The sequence below is a fragment of the Triturus cristatus genome, chromosome 6 (assembly GCF_964204655.1).
Source record: "Triturus cristatus chromosome 6, aTriCri1.1, whole genome shotgun sequence".
In the NCBI taxonomy this organism is placed as follows: domain Eukaryota; kingdom Metazoa; phylum Chordata; class Amphibia; order Caudata; family Salamandridae; genus Triturus; species Triturus cristatus.
In genome coordinates this window covers 1,910,573,941-1,910,596,845 of record NC_140589.1, presented here as the reverse complement: position 1 = coordinate 1,910,596,845, position 22,905 = coordinate 1,910,573,941, and the positions used below count along the sequence as shown (strand labels likewise).

General features: G+C 48.3%; 2 protein-coding genes across 4 annotated transcripts in view; both read left to right on the top strand.

Annotated features, from left to right (window-relative positions):
* The first annotated feature begins 432 nt into the window (after window positions 1–432).
* The window catches only part of LOC146822424 (uncharacterized), a 67,355-nt gene continuing 44,882 nt past the window's right edge, over window positions 433–22,905 (top strand). Inside the window, exon 1 of one of the 3 annotated variants that reach the window (XM_085613518.1) lies at window positions 433–767. The gene's annotated coding sequence lies outside the window, so the exon portion shown is untranslated. The other 2 variants (XM_085613519.1, XM_085613517.1) reach the window with 2 other exon arrangements.
* The window catches only part of LOC146822425 (endogenous retrovirus group 3 member 1 Env polyprotein-like), a 33,997-nt gene continuing 11,900 nt past the window's right edge, over window positions 809–22,905 (top strand). The window contains exon 1 of the mRNA XM_085613520.1: window positions 809–855. The gene's annotated coding sequence lies outside the window, so the exon portion shown is untranslated. The remainder of the gene's footprint in view (window positions 856–22,905) is intronic.

Sequence of the window (22,905 nt, the reverse complement as noted above, 5' to 3'; positions counted from 1 at the left end):
TGCCCCCTGGGAAATTGTTTGCGAGTACCCATGCCCTGGGCGGTGCTGCAGGCGTGTCTCCGTTCATAATCAGCTACACTCCAAACTCAAACACACAGGACAAATGACATCGGCATTTAAAACGCCGATAGCTTTGATTTTAAAAGATGCGAGACCCGCTGCATTGCCAATGCTTGTTCTCTGCAGGAGTCGGCGGCGGGGGACGAACCTCTACGGCAGTCTCCCGGAGCGGGAGGTGTGGCACGCGTGTATGAGCTCTGCGTCCTCAGCAGCAGTGCGGGGCTCGTGTGGGTACCAGCTGCGCCTGCCAGTCCCGATCCTAGTCTGCTGACATCAGGTTCTATAATTATGCCCGGGCTCCTCCACAGATGTTTCAGCTGTCGCAAGCCTCCGTGGGCTGGAGTCACCACTAAAGCCCCCGTCAGGTTTCCCATGTCAGTTCGGAGTCGAGGGGAGGGAGGGATCCAGTAAGGCCCCCGGTCCAGCCATATCCCCCTCCCTTGAGAGATGGGCACAACAGCCGGCCATTAAAAAGCAATTATCCTTCGGGTGGGGGTGACTAGAGGGTGTTTTTGGGAATGCCTCGCCCCCGTCTGACCACTTTCACTGGTGGCGAGGCGACCACATGAGTCCTGGGTGTCAGTCAGATGAAGCCAGGGGCCGTGTGATCTGCTGCAAGTGAGTTGCAGGGTGGCAGACACAGACACTCGGATTATTCTCACCCAGAGGTGCTGTGTGAGGTGAGCGCGCCGTGTGATCTGATGCAGGTGAGTTGTGGGTGGCAGACACAGACACTCGGATTATTCTCACCCAGAGGTGCTGTGTGAGGTGAGCGCGCCGTGTGATCTGATGCAGGTGAGTTGTGGGTGGCAGACACAGACACTCGGATTATTTTCACCCAGAGGTGCTGTGGTTGTACTTGATGCAGTTTTCAGCTGCGTGTTCCAAGCCGAAGTGTAATGTTTTAAGTAATAGACGCGGGCACTGGGGTCATAAGGACTGTTATAATTGGAGTTAAAGAGACAGTACGAGAGCAGGACCTGCTTTGTTTGTAACCCTCCTAATCCGATGCTAGTAGCTCCAAGCCCTATAAATTCAGTCCAAATATATAATTAAACAGTAACATTCCCAGTCTTACATAGATGCCCATGTTACTGGATCTTGTGTAGCGTGCCCATGTTATGTTACTGGCGCTTGTGTACCGTGCCCATTTTATGTTACTGGCGCTTGTGTACCGTGCCCATGTTATGTTACTGGCGCTTGTGTAGCGCTCCCATGTTATGTTACTGGCGCTTGTGTAGCGTGCCCATGTCATGTTACTGGCGCTTGTGTAGCGCTCCCATGTTATGTTACTGACGCTTGTGTAGTGTTCCCATGTTATGTTACTGGCGCTTGTGTAGTGTGCCCATGTTATGTTACTGGCGCTTGTGTAGCGTGCCCATGTTATGTTACTGGCGCTTGTGTAGCGCTCCCATGTTATGTTACTGACGCTTGTGTAGTGTGCCCATGTTACGTTACTGGAGCTTGTGAAGCGTGCCCATGTTACGTTACTGGCTCTTGTGTAGCGTGCCCATGTTATGTTACTGGCGCTTGTTTAGCGTGCCCATGTTACTGGCGCTTGTGCAGTGTGCCCCGTGTCACGTTACTGGCGCTTGTGTAGTGTGCCCATGTTATGTTACTGGCGCTTGTGTAGCGTGCCCATGTTATGTTACTATTGATTGTGTAGTGCGCCCATGTTCTGTTACTGGCGCTTGTGAAGCGTGCCCATGTTGTCTTACTCGTGCTTGTGTAGCGTGCCCATGTTATGTTACTGGCGCTTCTGTAGTGTGCCCATGTTACGTTACTGGCTCTTGTGTAGCACGCCCATGTTATGTTACTGGCGCTTGTGTAGCGTGCCCATGTTATGTTACTGGCGCTTGTGAAGCGTCGCCATGTTATGTTACTGACGCTTGTGAAGCGTGCCCATGTTATGTTACTGGCGCTTGTGAAGCGTGCCCATGTTATGTTACTGACGCTTGTGTAGTGTGCCCAAGTTACGTTACTGGCTCTTGTGTAGCGTGCCCATGTTATGTTACTGGCGCTTGTATAGCCTGCCCATGTTACTGGCGCTTGTGCAGTGTGCCCCGTGTCATCTTACTGGCGCTTGTGTAGCGTGCCCATGTCATGTTACTAGCACTTGTGTAGCGTGCCCATGTTATGTTACTAGCGCTTGTGTAGCGTGCCCATGTTATGTTACTAGCGCTTGTATAGCGTGCCCATGTTATGTTACTGGCGCTTGTGTAGCGTGCCCATGTTATGTTACTGTTGATTGTGTAGTGCGCCCATGTTATGTTACTGGCGCTTGTGTAGTGTGCCCATGTTATGTTACTGGCGCTTGTGTAGAGTGCCCATGTTATGTTACTGGGCTTGTGTAGCGCTCCCATGTTATGGTTCTGACGCTTTTGTAGTGTGCCCATGTTATGTTACTGGCGATTGTGTAGCGTGCTCATGTCATGTTACTGGCTCTTGTGTAGTGTGCCCATCTTATGTTTCTAGCGCTTGTGAAGTGTGCCCAAGTTACGTTACTGGATCTTGTGTAGCGTGCCCATGTTATGTTACTGGCGCTTGTGTAGCGTGGCGATGTTATGTTACTGGCGCTTGTTTAGAGTGCCCATGTTACTAGCGCTTGTGCAGTGTGCCCCGTGTCTTGTTACTGGCGCTTGTGTAGCGTGCCCATGTACTGGCGCTTGTGTAGCGTGCCCATGTTATGTTACTGGTGCTTGTGAAGCGTGCCCATGTTATGTTACTTGCGCTTGTGTAGCGTGCCCATGTTATGTTACTGTTGATTGTGTAGTGAGCCCATGTTCTGTTACTGGCGCTTGTGTAGCGCTCCCATGTTATGTTACTGGCGCTTGTGTGGAGTGCCCATGTTATGTTTGTTGGAAACGGGTAGCGTGGTGCAGAGCGGGCGGGCCAAACTCCGGAGGAAATGTGCAAAGCATCCACGCAGTACACACAGGCGACACACAAGGCACACTACAAAAAGAGACACTACACCAGTTTAGGTAAAAGAACTATTGTATTGTCCAAAACCACAAGGTGTCAGGTAATCTCTACACTGCGCCAACTGGCGCTGGGTCAAATTTACAGGGGGGAATTATATACAGGGCAGGGCCAATCGGGCCCCTGCCGGAATCATTGCGATTTAGCAGATACTAAACGTAAGTCCATTAGCTGCAACCTGCAATAAAATACATCAGGGCATGACGTTGAACATTAGGCCGGCACACCTGTAAAGGAAACCTCACAGCATCACAATATACCTGACCGTCCTGGGCATCCCCTTAGGCAGGAAATTAGGGTAGGTAGAGCATCACCACCTTAACCTGGCATCTAGACATAACCATTAACATAGCGCTTAAGAACATGACATTCGAGGATAGCGCTGCACCTTTCACGGCGATAGCGCGTTAAAACAAGCCTTAGCGCGCAGGGCATGGCAAATAAACATAGCGCGTGAAAACAGGCATCAATACATTAAACCCTGGCATCTGAATAGCACTTTAGATCATACCCTTCAACATAGCGCTGCACAGGGCGATGCACTCGCGCGTTAAAACATGTCCTGTAACATAGCGCTTAAACATGGCCTGTAAATATGGCGCCAACCCTGGCATTTAATCATGTTCCTCAGCATTACAGTAGGTCAGGGCATCCACAGTCGTGATGAGGAAGGGACCCTGGGGCCCCACTCCGGGACCCGCTTCAAATGCGGCCCCCCAAGGTCCCAAACAGTAGCAAGCTCTTGGAGCCCTAAACGTAGCAAGCGGTGGAGGCATTAAACAGTGCTAGCCCCTACCCCTGGCACTTGCTCGGAGCCTTTCTGGAGCCACACTGGTGCAGGGGGGGGGCGGGCACCGACAATGTGCCCCGTCACCCTCACCATCCCCCGCTCCTCAAAAAGGCCCCTTCGTGGGGGAGCCTGCCCTCCAGGTGCTTTAAATCGATTCTGGGGGCCCGATGCAGCTGCCCGCTGTCAAGTGGGGCAGCTGAGGACCACCCACACTCAGGCGGTCCCGGGGGGGAAAGGCGAGCACCGACAATGCCCCGATGCCTCCCCCCTCAAGCGCGGACCAAGGCTCCACTCACCGGCACTCTTGAAGGACTTCGCCCAGGTTCCCGCTGGGGACCCGGGACTCCGACAATGCTCCCGCTTTGCGGCTCCACACGGGGCTTCCCTCGGCTTCCCCCAGGCCCCTTCCTGGGACCCGGGACTTCGACGCAGCACTCGGGGCTCTCCTCCGGCTCCGGAGGGCCCCCACCACGGAGCGAAGTCTCCGTCGACCTCCGGGCTGCTTCTTGGCTTCCTGCCGTCCGGCAGCCAATCCGTGCGCGGCTGTCGCGGGGGCGCGGCCGATGACGCGGCCGGGGCTCCTGTTGCCGGGCAATGCCTCGAAGCGTTCCTCAGGCCCGCGCGGCCTTGATTCCAGCCGCGTCAGTCCTTCCCTCGCTCCGGGGGCCGCGGCGGTGATTTCGGCGGTGACAAAGTGCGGGGTGGGCACCCGCTAGTATAAATAAACAACACCGCATGGCGGCACACACACGGGGTGGGCTCCCGATGTTGTAAATATGCGGCGGCGCCACAAATGCGGGGTGGGCACCCTCTTTGACCAAGGCAGTTCTCCCACACTCACCAGCCGGGCACAGTCAATTAGGAAGGTAGCGCTCACCAGCTATCGCGCTCTCCTTCCACGGGCAGCTAGAATATAGCGCTCTCTCCATGCAGGCGGCTTATACATAGCTCTCTCTCTCTCTGCAGGGACTGCAGTCCGTCCCCAGATAGCGCTCACCAAATATAGCGCTCTCCTTCCTTGGGCAGCTTGAATACAGCGCTCTCTCCCTGCAGGCAGCTTGTAAATAGCGCTCTCTCTTTGCAGGCGGCTGGTAAATAGCGCGTTCTGGTTCCTGCCCCTTGGTTGAGGGTTTCTTGAGGGGGGAAGTTGCGTTGGTGGCTGCAGGCGGACTACTCAGTCTCTGCCTGTCGTCCCTGGATTCTCCTCTCGCCGGGCCAGATCAGTGGGTAGTTCAGGATCCCTCACTCACTTAAAGGGCAGTGCCTAAACCCTGTCACCTTCAGAGGCATAGGTCCCTGACTGATCCTACCGCCTAAAACTCCTGCGAGGGCTTCTCCAGGTTTGCGTTGCCCCAACTATATCTTTCCCTCGCCCTGTGGACAGTAGGGGGGGGGGTAGGTAGGCTCAGGGCCCAGCACACAGGCCTATGTGGCGGTAACCCCTGGCAGCAGGTCCCCTCTCTCCCAGGTCCACCCTCTGACTGACTGCATGGCAGCCCAGCTCCGCCCTTTCTACGCCCCTCACCCCCACCTTCCAGACAGTGCCAGAAGCTTCTAGAAGCGTCTGGGGAAACTGGCTCTAACTGGCCTAGGGGGAGGGGTAGAGCACCCTGGGTGCCAGGCTTCCCTCCAAAAGCTGGGGCTGCTGGGAAATAACGCCTAGACTGTCAACCCAGCTCAGTCAACCGGCGCAACCACACAGCTTTGGCATCCATCTTAAATTACATTTTTAAAATGGGGAAACTCAGTCTGCACACATTCAGTCTTTCCATTTACACATTTATTTTCCCAGAAAAGCGAAACATTTCTGGAAAAAGGGCCAAGTCCAACAATGTTACTGGCGCTTGTGTAGCGCTCCCATGTTATGTTACTGATGCTTGTGTAGTGTGCCAATGTTACGTTACTGGCGATTGTGTAGCGTGCTCATGTCATGTTACTGGCCCTTGTGTAGTGTGCCCATGTTATGTTACTGGCTCTTGTGTAGTGCTCCCATGTTATGTTACTGGCGCTTGTGTAGCGCTCCCATGTCATGTTACTGACGCTTGTGAAGTGATCCCATGTTATGTTACTGGCGCTTGTGAAGCGTGCCCACGTTATGTTACTGGCGCTTGTGTAGCGCTCCCATGTCATGTTACTGGCGCTTGTGTACCGTGCCCATGTTATGTTACTGACGCTTGTGTAGTGTGCCCATGTTAGGTTACTGGCACTTGTGTAGCGTGCCCATGTTATGTTACTGGCTCTTGTGTAGCGCTCCCATGTTACACTACTGGCTCTTGTGTAGCGCTCCCATGTTATGTTACTGGCGCTTGAGAAGCGTGCCCATGTTACTGGTGCTTGTGTAGTGTGCCCATGTTATGTTACTGGCGCTTGTGTAGTGTGCCCATGTTATGTTACTGGCGCTTGTATAGCGCTCCCATGTTATGTTACTGACTCTTGTGTAGTGTGCCCATGTTACTGGCGCTTGTGTAGTATGCCCATGTTATGTTACTGGCGCTTGTGTAGTGTGCCCATGTTACTGGCGCTTGTGTAGTGTGCCCATGTTACTGGCGCTTGTGTAGTGTTCGCATGTTATGTTACTGGCGCTTGTGTACCGTGCCCATTTTATGTTACTGGCTCTTGTGTAGCGTGCCCATGTCATGTTACTGGTGCTTGTGTAGTGTGCCCATGTTACTGGCGCTTGTGTAGCGTGCCCATGTTATGTTACTGGTGCTTGTGTAGTGTTCCCATGTTATGTTACTGGTGCTTGTGTACCGTGCCCATTTTATGTTACTGGCTCTTGTGTAGCGTGCCCATGTCATGTTACTGGTGCTTGTGTAGTGCGCCCATGTTATGTTACTGGCGCTTGTGTAGCGCTCCCATGTTATGTTACTGGTGCTTGTGTAGTGTGCCCATGTTATGTTACTGGCGCTTGTGTAGCGCTCCCATGTTATGTTACTGACGCTTGTGTAGTGTGCCCATGTTATGTTACTGGCGATTGTGTAGTGTGCCCATGTTATGTTACTGGCGCTTGTGTAGCGCTCCCATGTTATGTTACTGACGCTTGTGTAGTGTGCCTATGTTATGTTACTGGCGATTGTGAAGCGTGCCCATGTTATGTTACTGGCGCTTGTTTAGCGTGCCCATGTTACTGGCGCTTGTGCAGTGTTCCCCGTGTCATGTTACTGGCGCTTGTGTTGCGTGCCCATGTCATGTTACTGGCGCTTGTGTAGCGTGCCCATGTCATGTTACTGGCGCTTGTGTAGCGCTCCCATGTTATGTTACTGACGCTTGTGTAGTGTGCCCATGTTATGTTACTGGCGATTGTGTAGTGTGCTCATGTCATGTTACTGGCTCTTGTGTAGTGTGCCCATGTTATCTTATTGGCGCTTGTGAAGCGTGCCCATGTTATGTTACTGGCGCTTGTGAAGCGTGCCCATGTTATGTTACTGGCGCTTGTGTAGCGCTACCATGTTATTTTACTGACGCTTGTGTAGCGTGCCCATGTTACTGGCGCTTGTGTAGTGTTCCCATGTTATGTTACTGGCGCTTGTGCAGCGTACCCATGTTATGTTACTGGCTCTTGTGTAGTGCTCCCATGTTATGTTACTGACTCTTGTGTAGTGTGCCCATGTTACTGGCGCTTGTGTAGCGCTCCCATGTTATGTTACTGGCGCTTGTGTACCGTGCCCATGTTATGTTACTGGTGCTTGTGTAGCGTGCCCATGTTATGTTACTGGCGCTTGTGTAGCGTGCCCATGTTATGTTACTGGCGCTTGTGCAGCGTGCCCATGTGATGTTACTGGCGCTTGTATAGTGTGCCCATGTTACTGGCGCTTGTGTAGTGTGCCCATGTTATGTTACTGGCACTTGTGAAGCGTGCCCATGTTATGTTACTGGCGCTTGTGTAGCGTGCCCATGTTATGTTACTGGCGCTTGTGTAGCGTGCCCATGTTACTGGCGCTTGTGTAGTGTTCGCATGTTATGTTACTGGTGCTTGTGTAGCGTTCCCATGTTATGTTATTGGTGCTTGTGTAGAGCTCCCATTTTATGTTACTGACACTTGTGTAGTGTGCCCATTTTATGTTACTGCCGCTTGTGTAGTGTGCTCATGTCATGTTACTGGCCCTTGTGTAGTGTGCCCATGTTACGTTACTGGCGCTTTTGTAGCGTGCCCATGTTATGTTACTGGCGCTTGTGAAGCGTGCCCATGTTATGTTACTGGCGCTTGTGTAGCGCTCCCATGTTATGTTACTGACGCTTGTGAAGCGTGCCCATGTTATGTTACTGGTGCTTGTGTAGCGCTCCCATGTTACGTTACTGACGCTTGTGTAGTGCTCCCATGTTACGTTACTGGCGCTTGTGCAGCGTGCCCATGTTATGTTACTGGCGCTTGAGAAGCGTGCCCATTTTATGTTACTGGCGCTTGTGTACCGTGCCCATGTTATGTTACTGGTGCTTGTGTAGTGTTCGCATGTTATGTTACTGGCGCTTGTGTACCGTGCCCATGTTATGTTACTGGTGCTTGTGTAGCGTTCCCATGTTATGTTACTGGCGCTTGTGTACCGTGCCCATTTTATGTTACTGGCGCTTGTGTACCGTGCCCATGTTATGTTACTGGTGCTTGTCTAGCGTGCCCATGTTATGTTACTGGCGCTTGTGCAGCGTGCCCATGTTATGTTACTGGTGCTTGTGTAGTGCTCCCATGTTATGTTACTGGCGCTTGTGTAGTGTGCCCATGTTATGTTACTGGCGCTTGTGTAGCGTGCCCATGTTATGTTACTGGTGCTTGTGTAGCGTTCCCATGTTATGTTACTGGCGCTTGTGTACCGTGCCCATTTTATGTTACTGGCGCTTGTGTACCGTGCCCATGTTATGTTACTGGTGCTTGTCTAGCGTGCCCATGTTATGTTACTGGCGCTTGTGCAGCGTGCCCATGTTATGTTACTGGTGCTTGTGTAGTGCTCCCATGTTATGTTACTGGCGCTTGTGTAGTGTGCCCATGTTATGTTACTGGCGCTTGTGTAGCGCTCCCATGTTATGTTACTGACGCTTGTGTAGTGTGCCCATGTTATGTTACTGGTGCTTGTGTAGTGTGCCCATGTTATGTTACTGGCTCTTGTGTAGCGTGCCCATGTTATGTTACTGGCTCTTGTGAAGCGTGCCCATGTTATGTTACTGGCGCTTGTGTAGCGCTCCCATGTTACGTTACTGACGCTTGTGCAGTGCTCCCATGTTACGTTACTGGCTCTTGTGTAGCGTGCCCATGTTATGTTACTGGCGCTTGAGAAGCGTGCCCATGTTACTGGCGCTTGTGTAGTGTGCCCATGTTATGTTACTGGCGCTTGTATAGCGCTCCCATGTTATGTTACTGACTCTTGTGTAGTGTGCCCATGTTACTGGCGCTTGTGTAGTGTTCGCATGTTATGTTACTGGCGCTTGTGTACCGTGCCCATGTTATGTTACTGACGCTTGTGAAGCGTGCCCATGTTATGTTACTGGTGCTTGTGTAGTGTTCCCATGTTATGTTACTGGCGCTTGTGTAGTGCTCCCATGTTATGTTACTGGCGCTTGTGAAGCGTGCCCATGTTATGTTACGGGCGCTTGTGTAGCACTCCCATGTTATGTTACTGACGCTTGTGTAGCGTGCCCATGTTACTGGTGCTTGTGTAGTGTTCGCATGTTACGTTACTGGTGCTTGTGTAGTGTTCCCATGTTACGTTACTGGCTCTTGTGTAGCGTGCCCATGTTATGTTACTGGCGCTTGTGTAGTGTGCCCATGTTATGTTACTGGCTCTTGTGTAGCGTGCCCATTTTATGTTACTGGCGCTTGTGTAGTGCGCCCATGTTATGTTACTGGCGCTTGTGTAGCGCTCCCATGTTATGTTACTGACGCTTGTGTAGTGTGCCCATGTTATGTTACTGGCGATTGTGTAGCGTGCCCATGTTATGTTACTGGCTCTTGTGTAGAGTGCCTTTGTTATGTTACTGGCGATTGTGAAGCGTGGCCATGTTACGTTACTGGCGCTTGTGTAGCGTGCCCATGTTATGTTACTGACGCTTGTGTAGTGTGCCCATGTTATGTTACTGGCGATTGTGTAGCGTGCCCATGTTATGTTACTGGCGCTTGTGTAGTGTGCCCATGTTATGTTACTGGCGCTTGTAAAGCGTGCCCATGTTATGATACTGGCGCTTGTGTAGTGTGCCCATGTTATGTTACTGGCACTTGTGCAGTGTGCCCATGTTATGTTACTGGCTCTTGTGTAGTGCTCCCATGTTATGTTACTGGCGCTTGTGTAGTGTGCCCATGTTATGTTACTGGCGCTTGTGTAGTGTGCCCATGTTAATGGCGCTTGTGTAGTGTGCCCATGTTACTGGTGCGTGTGTAGCGTGCCCATGTTATGTTACTGGTGCGTGTGTAGCGTGCCCATCTTATGTTACTGGCCCTTGTGTAGCATGCCCATGTTACGTTACTGGCACTTGTGTAGCGTGCCCATGCTATATTACTGGCACTTGTGTCGCATGCCTGTTAGACCAGGCACCATTGGCGTGAGTTTCCCTTCCATTTTTGGCTGTGTCTCCTCTGTTTTTGCTGGTTATAGATGCTCTGGGCGCTGTGCCACTGCCATTCAGTGCCCCAGCGCGAATGCTCCCTTTGTAAAGATGATATGTGAATTGGTACATCCATGATTGGCTTATTTGGTTTACCTGTTAGTCCCTAGTAGCGTGGCCCATGTGTGCCCAGGGCTGGTAAACCGAATGCTGCTGTTGGGCCTGCAGCACTGGTTTGCGCCACCCACAGAAGCAGCTTGTAAAGTGTGTCTCAGACCTGCCACTGCAGTGTCTCCGTGCAGTCCAGAACTGCCATCTTGGCTGTGAAGTGCACCCACTTCCCAGTCCCTGAACCTTCCCTTGGCATCCTGTAAGCCACCCTTAGGATAGGGTGCATTCTATGTGTAAGGTAGGACATGCTCTGATGTGTGTAACATGTCCTAGTAGTGAATTACACCCAATTTCGTTTTTCTCTACTGAAAGGCTACCTGTTCTCCGTAGGCCAGAATGGGAGGTTTTGGCTATTACATCCTATAGTCCTAACTGACCCCCAGAACATGGTAGAAAAATGAATTTAGTATGCCTGAGCTCAGAATATTAAAATACATCTTTTAGTGAAGGTTATTTTTATATTCTGTGTTTGAAACTACCACTTTTAGAGTATAGGTACTTTCTTGCCTAAGCTTTCCAGTGTGCTCTGCTATTATGTGTATTGGCTGTCTGGTTTTTGGAGTGACAGGGCAGGCTGAGTCAGACCTAGGTTGAATAGAGAGATCTGCCTTGGAGTAAGGGGAAGGGTAGCTCCTGCACTTGAATAGTGCTGTGCCTGGCAAGGTGAATGCTGGCTCCACCTCCCGCTGTGCGTCTGAGGTCAGACATCCTCTTTCTGAAAAGAAGGATGCAGCCTGGTAAACAAAGTGCTCCAGGGCTGGGCAGAACTGGTTCTGGCTGGGTTCAGAGACTTGTGGCTCCTAAGAACAAAGACTTTGGGGGTATACATATTTATGCCCCAACCCCTACAATTTGTATTGCTCCGGGACAACAAGAAGAACCTCTGTCCGTGTAACTACAGGAATCTGCAGGAGAAGGACTGTCCTTGTGCTTGTGTGCTGTTTCTTGGACTGGCCTGCAGTGGTTACCACTGGACTTGGAAGAAGAGGAAAAGGACTTTAAAGGAACTTTTATTTTTGCTACAGCAATCACCCAAGGGCTAGAAAAGAGCTAGCCTCCTGCAGGAGTCTCAGGCACACCAGACTCCACCATCAGCCTCCTGTTTCCTCCCAGCGAGGATTTCTATCTGCAGGTGAGGCTCCTGTGAGTTCCAGGGCCTCTAGTTCTACTGCTGAGAAAAGAGTGCTGAAAATTGTCGCTAACCCCCGTTAGCGAGCCGCTGCAGCTGGTGAGCGTGAGAAAAATCGTCGCTCTGCTACCGCCGAGCGCTCGCTACCGGAGATCGTCGCATCACCTGTCAGCAGGCCTGAAAGCGCTTGCTAACCCCGAAGGTTATCGCATCACCTGTCAGCGGGCCTGAAAACGTCCGCTATCCCGAAGATCGTCGCATCACCTGTCTGCGGGCCTGAAAACGCCCGCTATCCCGAAGATCGTCGCAGAGCCTGTCAGCGGGTCTGAAAACGCTCGCTAACCCAAGTTATTGAATCGCCTCACGGCGGGCCTGAAAACGCTCGCTAAAGATCCGAAGATTGTCACCTTGCTTGTTAGCGTGCCCCAAAGCGCTCGCTAACCTCAAATCATCGCACCAAGCCCATCGCAGCGCGGACGCCGAGCGTTCGCCATTTTCCCCGCATCGCATCAGTTTCATCGCTCCCTCGTGGAGCGCCATTTACTTCTATTGCAGCAAGATCGCACACGCAACAGGCTCGGTGCATCATCCTCCCTTAGCGGCAAGGATTTTATCGCATCACCGACTTAGCATGAAGAAGTTTGTCGCTTTCTCCTGCCCGCAACCCAGCGCATCATCCTCCCTTGTGGTAAGGATTCAACGCATCGCTGGTTAGCCTGAGGAAATTTATAGATACAACTCCTTAGCGACATTTTTGTTGCTTTGCTACAGAATCCAGATATCTTGTGAGTAAAAGGTTCGCAGAGACCACTGCATTGAACTGAACATCATTTTGTGCACCTTGAACTATTTTTTCAGCATTTTTAAAGTAACCCTATTTTTCTAGTAGTGTGGATTTTTTACTGTTATTGGTCTTGTGATTAAGTCTATATAAATATACCTATTTTTTATAACTACTTGAGTTGTGTCCATTTGTAGTGTTCCTCATAAATGCTTCACACACTGCCTCTGAGATAAGCCTAGCCGCTCATGCTACGTTACCACAGGGTTGAGCAGGGGTTGTCAAAGGGTGTAGACTGCTTACTCTGACTTAGGAAGAAGGGTCCCTACTTGGACAGTGGCCACCCATTGCCAACTAGAGACCCCCATTTCTAACAGTGCCCATGTCATGTTACTGGCGCTTGTGTAGTGTGCCCATGTTAATGGCGCATGTGTAGCGTTCCCATAATTTGTTAATGGCGCTTCTGTAGTGTTTTCATGTTATGTTAATGGCGCTTGTGTAGCGTGCCCATATTACGTTACTAGAGCTTGTGTAGCGTGCCCATGTTACTGGCGCTTGTGTAGTGCGCCCATGTTACGTTACTGGCACTTGTGTAGCGAATCCATGTTACTGGTGTTTTTGTAGCGTGCCCATGTTACTGGCACTTGTGTAGTGTGCCCATGTTAATGGCGCTTGTGTAGCGTGCCCATGTTACGTTACTGGCGCTTGTGTAGCGTGCCCATGTTATGTTACTGACGCTTGTGTAGCGTGCCCATGTTATGTTACTGGCGCTTGTGCAGCGTGCCCATGTTATGTTACTGGTGCTTGTGTAGCACTCCCATGTTATGTTACTGGCGCTTGTGAAGCGTGCCCATGTTATGTTACTGGAGCTTGTGTAGTGCTCCTATGTTATGTTACTGACGCTTGTAAAGTGTGGCCATGTAATGTTACTGGTGCTTGTGTAGCGCTCCCATGTTATATTACTGACGCTTGTGTAGTGTGCCCATGTTATGTTACTGGCGCTTGTGAAGCGTGCCCATGTTATGTTACTGGCGCTTGTGTAGCGTGCCCATGTTATGTTACTGGCGCTTGTGTAGCGTGCCCATGTTAGGTTACTGGTGCTTGTGTAGCGTTCCCATGTTATGTTATTGGTGCTTGTGTAGAGCTCCCATTTTATGTTACTGACACTTGTGTAGTGTGCCCATTTTATGTTACTGCCGCTTGTGTAGTGCTCCCATGTTGTTACTGGCGCTTGAGAAGCGTGCCCATGTTATGTTACTGGTGATTGTGTAGCGCGCCCATATTATGTTACTGGCGCTTGTGAAGTGGGCCCATGTTATGTTACTGGCGCTTGTGTAGTGTGCCCAAGTTATGTTACAGGTGCTTGTGTAGTGTGCCCATGTTACTGGCGCTTGTGTAGTGTGCCCATGTCATGTTACTGGTGCTTGTGTAACGTGCCCATGGCATGTTACTGGTGCTTGTGTAGCGTGCCTATGTTATGTTCTAGGGGTGTGGAATTTAATAAAATATCTACTTGTCCATGGGGCAGGTTGCTTTATAAATCTACTTGTCCTGTAACAAAATCCACTTGTACCTTTTGTGCCTTGTAATGCGGTGAGAAATTATGGCAGCAATCTCATTATATAGGACCTCTGAAGTAGCCTCTCTGGAATATATGACGTTATTCCGCAAACTATTATACCGCATACCATCACTCCGCATTTTTTACAACGCGGGTGCAATTACTCCGCAATACAATCACTGCGCAAATTTTTACCCCGCACCCCAAAACCCAAACCCACCCTAAACCCTAAAAATACCCCCTGCACCCCAAAACCTAAAGTCACCCTGAACCCTAAAAATATCTCCGGCACCCGAAAACCCAAACCCACCCTAAACCCAAAAAATACCCCTGTACCCCAAAACCTAAATACCCCTTAAACCCTAAAAATGCCCCTGTAACCCAAAACCCAAACCCACCCTGAACCCTAAAAATACCACCTGCACCCCAAAACCTAAACTCACCCTGAACCCTAAAATTACCTCTTGCACCCCAAAACCAAAACCCACCCTATACCCTAAAAATGCCCCTGTACCCCAAAACCCAAACCCACCCTAAAAATACCCCCTGCACCCCAAAACCTAAAGTCACCCTGAACCCTAAAAATATCTCCAGCACCCCAAAACCCAAACCCACCCTAAACCCTAAAAATACCCCTGTACCCCAAAACCTAAATATTCCCTAAACCATAAAAATACCCCAGCACCCCAAAACCCAAACCCACCCTGAACCCTAAAAATACCCCCTGCACCCCAAAACCTAAATAATCCCTAAACCATAAAAATACCCCAGCACCCCAAAACCCAAACCCACCCTGAACCCTAAAAATACCCCCTGCACCCCAAAACCAAAACCCATCCTGAACCCTAAAAATGCCCCTGTTCCCCAAATCCTAAATACCCCCTAAACCCTAAAAATACCCAAGCACCCCAAAACCCAAACCCACCCTATACTCTAAAAATACCCTGTGCACCCCACTACCCAAACCCACCCTGAACCCTTAAAATTCCCCTGAACCTCAAAACAAATACTCCTACATACCAAAACCATATACTTACCTTAAACTTCAATTTAAATAAAATATGATTTTACCATTCATGCTTTTACAACTAATTTCGTTGTAAAAGCATGCTTGGTAAAAGCATATTAAATGTAATGCCATGTGTTATAATGGCATTGCGGAGTAATGGTACTTGCGTTATCTCTGTATGCGGAGTGATGGTATGCTGGGTAAAAGATTTGTTATAAAGGTGGATTATGCCAGGACTCCTTCTATAGTAGGGTTCGAATACTAGCAATTCCCTTTTGCTGCCACGTTTCCACAGATCTACATACTGGGGCTGAAGGTAATGGTAAAACTGTTCCAGGGTTGGAATGCCCTTTTGAGTCTGTGCAAACCTACTAACTTGCATGTTTTAAGGGATTTCACCAACTCTTCTCTAATCTTTTCCCATACAGAGAAAACTTGGATGTTTACTCCTGACAATGGCAGACACAAAACTTCTTCCTGGGTTGGGAAAACAGTGGTTGGAGGGGAAGTAAACTTGCAAACACTCAGATTTTCACATGAGCAAATCTACACCTGCATATTTGCTCATGCTAAAATGCAGTTCACAAATATTTTCTAGGAGTACTATTTCTTGGCCTACTTATGTAAAGTCTTGGGAATTCATCAAAGTCGTATATCTGCTCTTAATCCAAGGACATGGGTGCACTTTATTTAATAATTGGGCCACTAATTAGGTCTGGCGTTAACCATGACCTTTTGTGTTTATTAAAATGCCTCTCTCTGTCTATCAGCTAGCTTCTGTGAGTGACAGCATTCGGTTCTTTCACAAGGAGCTTATCACCACACAGTTGTTTTGTTGAGTGCCAGGAACTACTTTGCAATGTGTGCCTTTTGAGACCAAAACAATTTTTGCTTTTGCCACTGTTTGTTATAATTGTGAGGGCCCGGCAGCTCCCACACCAATAAGGTTTTACAGAACCATGCCAGTGACGCATTGACGAAAACAAAAGGCTGACCAACAATTTCAGACCTACTGGCTTTTCCTTTTTTTTTTAAAACATACGATACAAAAGGAGAAAACAATTACAAAGATTTATGCAGTGTCAAGCCGCCCCACCCCTCCCCCCTGCACCCCCACCCCTTTACAATAGAAGAACCAAAAAATATAACATTTAGGTGGAGAGGACCTATTACTGCTGTCCTCTCATTGCATTCCAAAAACACACAAAGTTTATAACATCTTGTATAAGAACAGAATTGAGAATGAACATTGGTTTTCAGAGGTCCTAACAGTGTGTCTGATTAAGCCATAAAGTTAGAGGTTCCCAAATAATTAAGCCCTTCCTTTTTCCCCGGATACATTTTTTAGCGTATATTGCTCTCTCCAAATGACATGTCAACACTAGTCGGGCCAGCCATTGGGAGAACGATGGGGAATTTGGGTCTATCCCTGAAGAGGTTATACAAATCCGTAATATTATCATTGCTACAAAAATAAGTGCGCCACCCCTCTTCCTGCTAACCATGTCTTGTGTCCCTAGCATAATAGTCGTAGGAGTTAACTCAATGTCTTGAGAGAGGTCTTTACTTAGGAAAACCTATATTTTGACAAGGAATGGAGAAAGTTTTGGGCAAGTAGTGAACATATGTATTGAATCTGCTCTGAACTCCGAACACCTAGGACAAACCGTCCCTTTGCCCGTTCCCCATTTAACAATCCTGCTAGGTGTTATCTACAGGAAAAAGTGGTCTTAAAAAATTGCGCCTGCAGTTTGGCCGACAGCAGGTCATTCTGGGCGGCTTTCAGAGCCTCCAGAAAAATATTATGAGGGATCTCTAACTTCAGTTGCAATCTGCTTGCTACTTTGGGCAAATCATCGGGCTTTTGACTGTTTAGGGCAGAATCAATATATCTGATCCGAGGTAAGGCAGGGGCTTTTAATTTATCAATTAGCTCTATCCTTGCGAATCCAGCGGGCACACCAGCTTTTCAGGACAGGAAATCCCTTATAGCAATATATTTAAAAATCTCTTGTTCTCTTAGTTTATACTGTATTTTAAGATCATTAAATGATTTAATTCCTTCAATGGTGATTAAATCTCCCAGTTTTAAAATTCCTGCTTTATGCCAATCTAGAAGATAGGATTTCCCAAAGATGGCTGGCAAGTTGGTGTTCCCATTAATGGGAGAGTAATAATTCAATCTCCCCAGCCAGTAGAGCCTACACATATTAGAGAAAACTTTAAATGCACTCATCAGAGTCTTAAATCTAACCCGTCTGTAGTACCCAAGCATCAATTGACGCCACAAACATCCCCGAGCCTCCCTTGCAAGTAGTAATTGATAGGGAGAGGGGAGCCTGGTGGTAGAAATATGAGTGGTCGTGCAGCAGTTCCATATTATATTGTAGTACTGAAGCCCAATAGTATAGTCTTATGTTGGGGAGTGCCCATCCACCCCTTTCCCTGGGTAGAGAAAGCTGTTAAAAAGCTTGTCTTGGCTGAGAATATGCCCAGATAAACATGCAAAAAGCTGTTCAAAACTCTGAAGCATATTTTTACTGAACTCAAGAGGTATAGCCCTAAAAAAGTAGAGTAATTTAGGGAAATAAGTCATCTTAATAACACTGTTGTCAGGTGCAGAATATTTATTCAGTGTACAGCTCTTTTTGTATCTGCAGCCAGTGGGATTAGATTTTCTGCTACGATCGTATCAGTGTTTGCGGCAACAGTCACCCCCAAATATTTGGCTTTCTGAACGACCCGACTATCCACCCAATTGATTTCATTGTTTAACTCGTTGACCGCGGCGCAAATTCTGCCGCCGTGCGGGCGATTTGAATAGCGGGCATGTTTAGGACGACCCCCGGCCGTCCTCCTCCCACGCCCACTGTGATGCGGGACGGCCGGGGGTTAAAATGATCTGGGTCTTGTTTTTAAGGGCATACCCCGAGATTTTCCCAGACTCCTGAGCCTCCTGTTCCAATGCTGAAATGGCACTTTCAGGATCCGGGGTTACCACGGCCATATCATCGGCATAAGCCATAATTTTAGCGTCTTTGACAAATCTACTCACTGCCTGAATTGCTTGATTATTTTCAATTGTTTTGATAAGGGGGTCTATGTATAAAGCAACGAGCAGTGGGGAGCAAGAACAGCCTTGTCGGGCACCTCGTGAAATTTCAAACTGCTCGGTCAGTTTCCCATTGATTGATACACTGGCGGTAGGGTTAATATAATGGGCTTGGATAGCTTGAATTAACTTAAGCCCAAAGCACATCCTTCTCATGACGCCCCAGAGAAACTGCCAGGAGACCCGATCGAATGCTTTTTCTGCATCAAGTAGAATTGGTGACATCGGGTCTCCTGATACCTGGGCCACGTCAAATAATATAATAGTCCGACGGATGTGTTCGGTGGTTCCTTTATTGGGGATAAACCCATGTTGCCATTCAGACACCAAGGGTTCGATTCTTGAAGATAATCTAGCTGCAAAAATGTTGGGAAAAGATCTTAGAATCACAGTTGATGAGGGTGATTGGCCTATAAGAGCCCATTTCGAGCTGTGACTTGTCCTTTTTAGGGAAAATTACAATTTTAACATTGGACCAGGAGGCAGGCGGAGGAGTCCCATCAAAAATAGAGACTACTAGTGAAGTAAAGATAGTCTTTATTTGGGGAGCAAAGATTTATAAAACTCAACCGGGATACAATCAGTCCCAGCTGCCTTCCCATCTGACAGACTTGCTAAGGCTTTAGCAATTTCCTCCCAGGTAGGAGATTCCTCTAGTTGGTCTCGGTCTTCCACGCTAAATTAGGACAAGGTGATCTTATTCAGGTAGTCGTCGACCGCATCCTTTCTCTGATCTGCTGGGCTATTATTCTCATCAGAATAAAGTTTCTGATAGAACTCGCAAAATGCCTTTTGGATTTTGATCGGGTCGTTGGTAATCTCACCAGCTACCAGTTGAATAGAGAGTATTCCATTGGCAGCAGCCTGCTGTCTGGTTCTAAGAGCCAGTTGAGGGCCAATGAGTTTCTGTATTCATAACTTTTTCCCCGTGCGGTGGCCCATTTGGCTGCAACCTTCTCTGCGAAGATTGACCCCACTTCAGCTTTATAAACTGTCACCTCAAGTTGCGCGGTGTCAGTTTCCGCCCCAGTTTGGACTGCCTGAATTAGTTTCTCTTCCGCCTTTTTTAACTTATCTTAGATTTCTAAGACCTACATTTTTTCTTTTTTGTTTATTCTTATAGAAAACCGAAGGGTCTCCCCCCCGGATGCCCGCCTTGAACGTGTCCCATACCGTCCCAATTGAAGCTGTCCCTATATTCAACTCAAGAAATTCTTGGATCCACCCCTGCATATATGCTCGGTATCCAATATCCTGCAATAAAGCTTTTCAAAACTCCAGTTCGTAATCTCCCTGCTGTTTCCCATTCCAACAATGTTTAAAATAAGTGGGTTATGGTCTGACATAAAGCGTGGGGCAGTGTCTATAGAACAGTCGCGGAGCAGAGAAGATGAAACCAAAAAATAATCTAACCTTGCCAGAGAGAGATGTGAAGCTGAAAAATAAGTGTACCCAGGCTGAGTAGATCTTAGATTAGCCCATACGTCACTCAGCCCATGAATTTGCATTGGGTTTAATATAGCTTAAAATGTTTGGTGCTTCCTACCTACATATGTCCATTGATCATCCGCCTTCCAATTACAAGGTAAATTACTATTAAGATAGCCACATATAACTATTGGCAGGGGCCAGTGGGCGGGTTCTCCTTTAATCCAATTGAAAACCCCAGGATCATCCATGTTGCTCCCATAGATGGAACATAATGTAAAATAATAATTTGAAGATAAGCAGCATTCCATAATAACCCACCTTCCCAGGGGATCCAATTTCACGCGGGTAGATCTTAGAGGGTATCTGTGTTCAGCCAAAACCCCCTACACCTCTTATTTTTGCCCCTTGTGTGGTTCCCCCCCTATGACTCTATATCTCAAAGAATTCGGCAGGTGTTCTGTGAGCCCTCAATATGTGTCTCCTGGAGACACGCGAGGTTAGCCCCCAGTGATCGTAAACCCAGTGCAGCTTTCTGTCTCTTCATGGTGTTGTTCAAACCACATATATTGACTGAGACAATTCTAAGAGTACTTAGCTTATTCATTAAAGTAATTTGTCAATTGGTCAGCTTTAGACACTGTGTAAATTGTATTCATCCCCAAGTAAAATGGCGGCTGCGCACCCCAAAAAGCAAACAAAGTTACATTCAATTTCCCACTGAGAACAACACACTTTAAAGATTCCTTCACCTCAGCTTTATTCCCACCCTTTTTCTCCGTCAATTCATTGAGCTTTAAGTAAATTTTTACTTTAACCAGGCAGTACATCCGTAGAAAATAACCTTAGACCCTCCACCACAGTATAATTTCCCTCCCATCCCCCCCCTAACTTAGAGCAATCAGGAAAAACCTGAGAGATGGTTGTCAGCAATGGGTCCCCACCGCTATGCCACGTCATTAGATCAATTACAAAGAGCTCGGCTTATATTGTGTGAAAAAAGAAGAGAAAGTCATAAAAAGAGGGATCAAAGATAAATACATGCTAAAGGAGGCATGTGAGAAAAATGGCTCCATATGCATATGCATATACTAATCTGCCTATGTCTTCTATTAGGACGCTAGGTGAGCAAAACACATTAGTAAAGCCCATTGACTGAGGAGACTAGACAGATCTGAAAAACTTGAAAAGCAAAGTGTAAAAATGGTAGGTTCAGGGATTACCCTTAAGTCAAAGAATATCATCTGCGTTCTAGCTCAGCCCCTTTTTTCGCTTTGATTTCCTCCAAAAATTCCCCAGCCTTAATCTCAGACTGGAAGACCTGGGAAGCCCCGTTTAAGATGACTTTTAATCTGGCAGGATTCATTAAAAACACTTGGTCTCCCATTTGTTGGAAGGGGGTGATTAACTGTCGCAAGCACTACCTCCTTTCCACTGTAGAGTGAAAGAAATCAGGTTTCGCAAAAAACATTACCCCATTGGAGCCCTTCTGTGAGTTTGGGCGAGCCTGATTGTAAACCAGCTGTCTAAGGATAAAGTTTCCAAAGAACACCAAAAAAACTCTTAGTTTTTCCACGGAGAAGCTGCTGCCATCACAGCATTGCTTTAAGTTAAAAGGGAAACGATGTGCCCGCTGGATTTCAAGGTCCCAATTCCAGTTCGAGTGCTCGGGAAAGGCCTCTTGAAGGAGTTTAACGATATAGCGCATTGGATCGTCCCCTTCTACTCCTTCTGGAATGCCAAGCAAATGAAGATTATTCCTTCTTTGTCGATTTTTCTGCTCTTCCATCTTCGTCATCAAGTCCGTCAGACATGCAGCATTAGAGGAGCCTAGTTCTTTGATAGAGGAGTCTTCTGTTTCCAGACTCTCTGTGCGGCCTTCCACCATGGTGACACGGTCACTAATGTCAGTGCATATTTTATTTAGTTTTCTCATGCCTCCTTGTAATGTCTTGGCAGGCCCTTTAGCTATGCAGCTATCAAAGCGAACCTCTTCTTGAAATTCCTTGATTGAGGTTAAGATGGAAGCTAAAGAGGGTTCTGCAGAATCTTCTGAAGTAGTGTTTAGATTCCCCCGTCTAAGAACTGGGCAGCGTCCTCGTCGAGGGGCTAGGACATCTGTGAGTCTGAATAGTCCCATTTAAGCTGGCTTCGCCTTTTAGCCTTGCTCCTTGTCTTCTTTAGGTGCTGCACTGTTCCAGTAACTTTGGAAGAGTCGTTGCTGTCGTCTTCACTTGCATCAGATACAGCCTCATCAGTTGAGAATCCAGAGCCATCCGACACAAAGTAGAAGTTTTCACCAGTAAGCTCCAGTGTCCAAGGGGCTTGGGGGAAGGGTTGGCTTCCAAGCTGTGGATGTATTTGGCAATGCTGGCTGCAGGGAGTATGGACCCTTCGTCTGGAGCACAAATCTTTGGAGCCGAATCTAACGATGAGCCAGCACAGGCGAAGGGCATTGGATTCCCCGGATCTCCAACCCCTCCGATGTTTCCTTCCATTGGTGCTGGGGTGAAGTTAGAGTTCATAAGGGCTGGCGATATTTCAAAGCGGTCACGCTGTCTCCCTGGGGTCTCAGTATCCGTAGGCTGGCCTACTGTGGGATCTTCCTCTGGGGGCATAATTGGTTGAAGGAGAGACGGGTCACCTTGCTTGTCAACTAGTGAGCACTCAGGTTCGCTTTCAGGGGGGGAGTAAGATTGAGAGAAGAGTCTACTGCTGAAGGAGGTGCCTTAATACCTGAGAAGAGTTTGGCAATTGAAGGCTGGGGCCCTGCACCATCGTTCAGGGCACCACCCACCGAGTCTCCCTATTGTCTTCCTAGGGGGCTCGACCTCCCATTTACTTTTGGAAGGGTTCTCTGTCGGTCCGGCATCTCCAAAAGCTGCGTTGACTTGTGCAGCTTTCATTTTATTTCCTTTGTTGGCTTTGGCTACCCTGGACGACATAATCCGGCTCCTCTGTCTTTTTCCTCTCGATTGTATCAGCAGACAAACAGAGACTGATGTGAGCACCAAGGAAACAATGTTTCTTATCAGCCAGCGGATAAATAGGCCCGGAGCACTCTTACAGCTCTTACGGAGGCTGACGCACCAAGCCCGTTTACAGCGTTCGTCGCTTCTGATTCAAGAACGGCGGTCTGAGTTTAAGGACCGATCACCAGGATTCCGTTCTCTCGTTCTGGATCCGGCGTCTCAAAGCAGACCGCATGCCAGATAGCCGATCACTAATGTGCATGACGTGAGCGACTGAGTGACTCACGCTGACTCCATTTTGCTCCCGACCTACTGGCTTTACCAATGCTTATTTATTATCATGTTTCCGATAATCTTATTAAAACTGGTTAAACTGATTTTC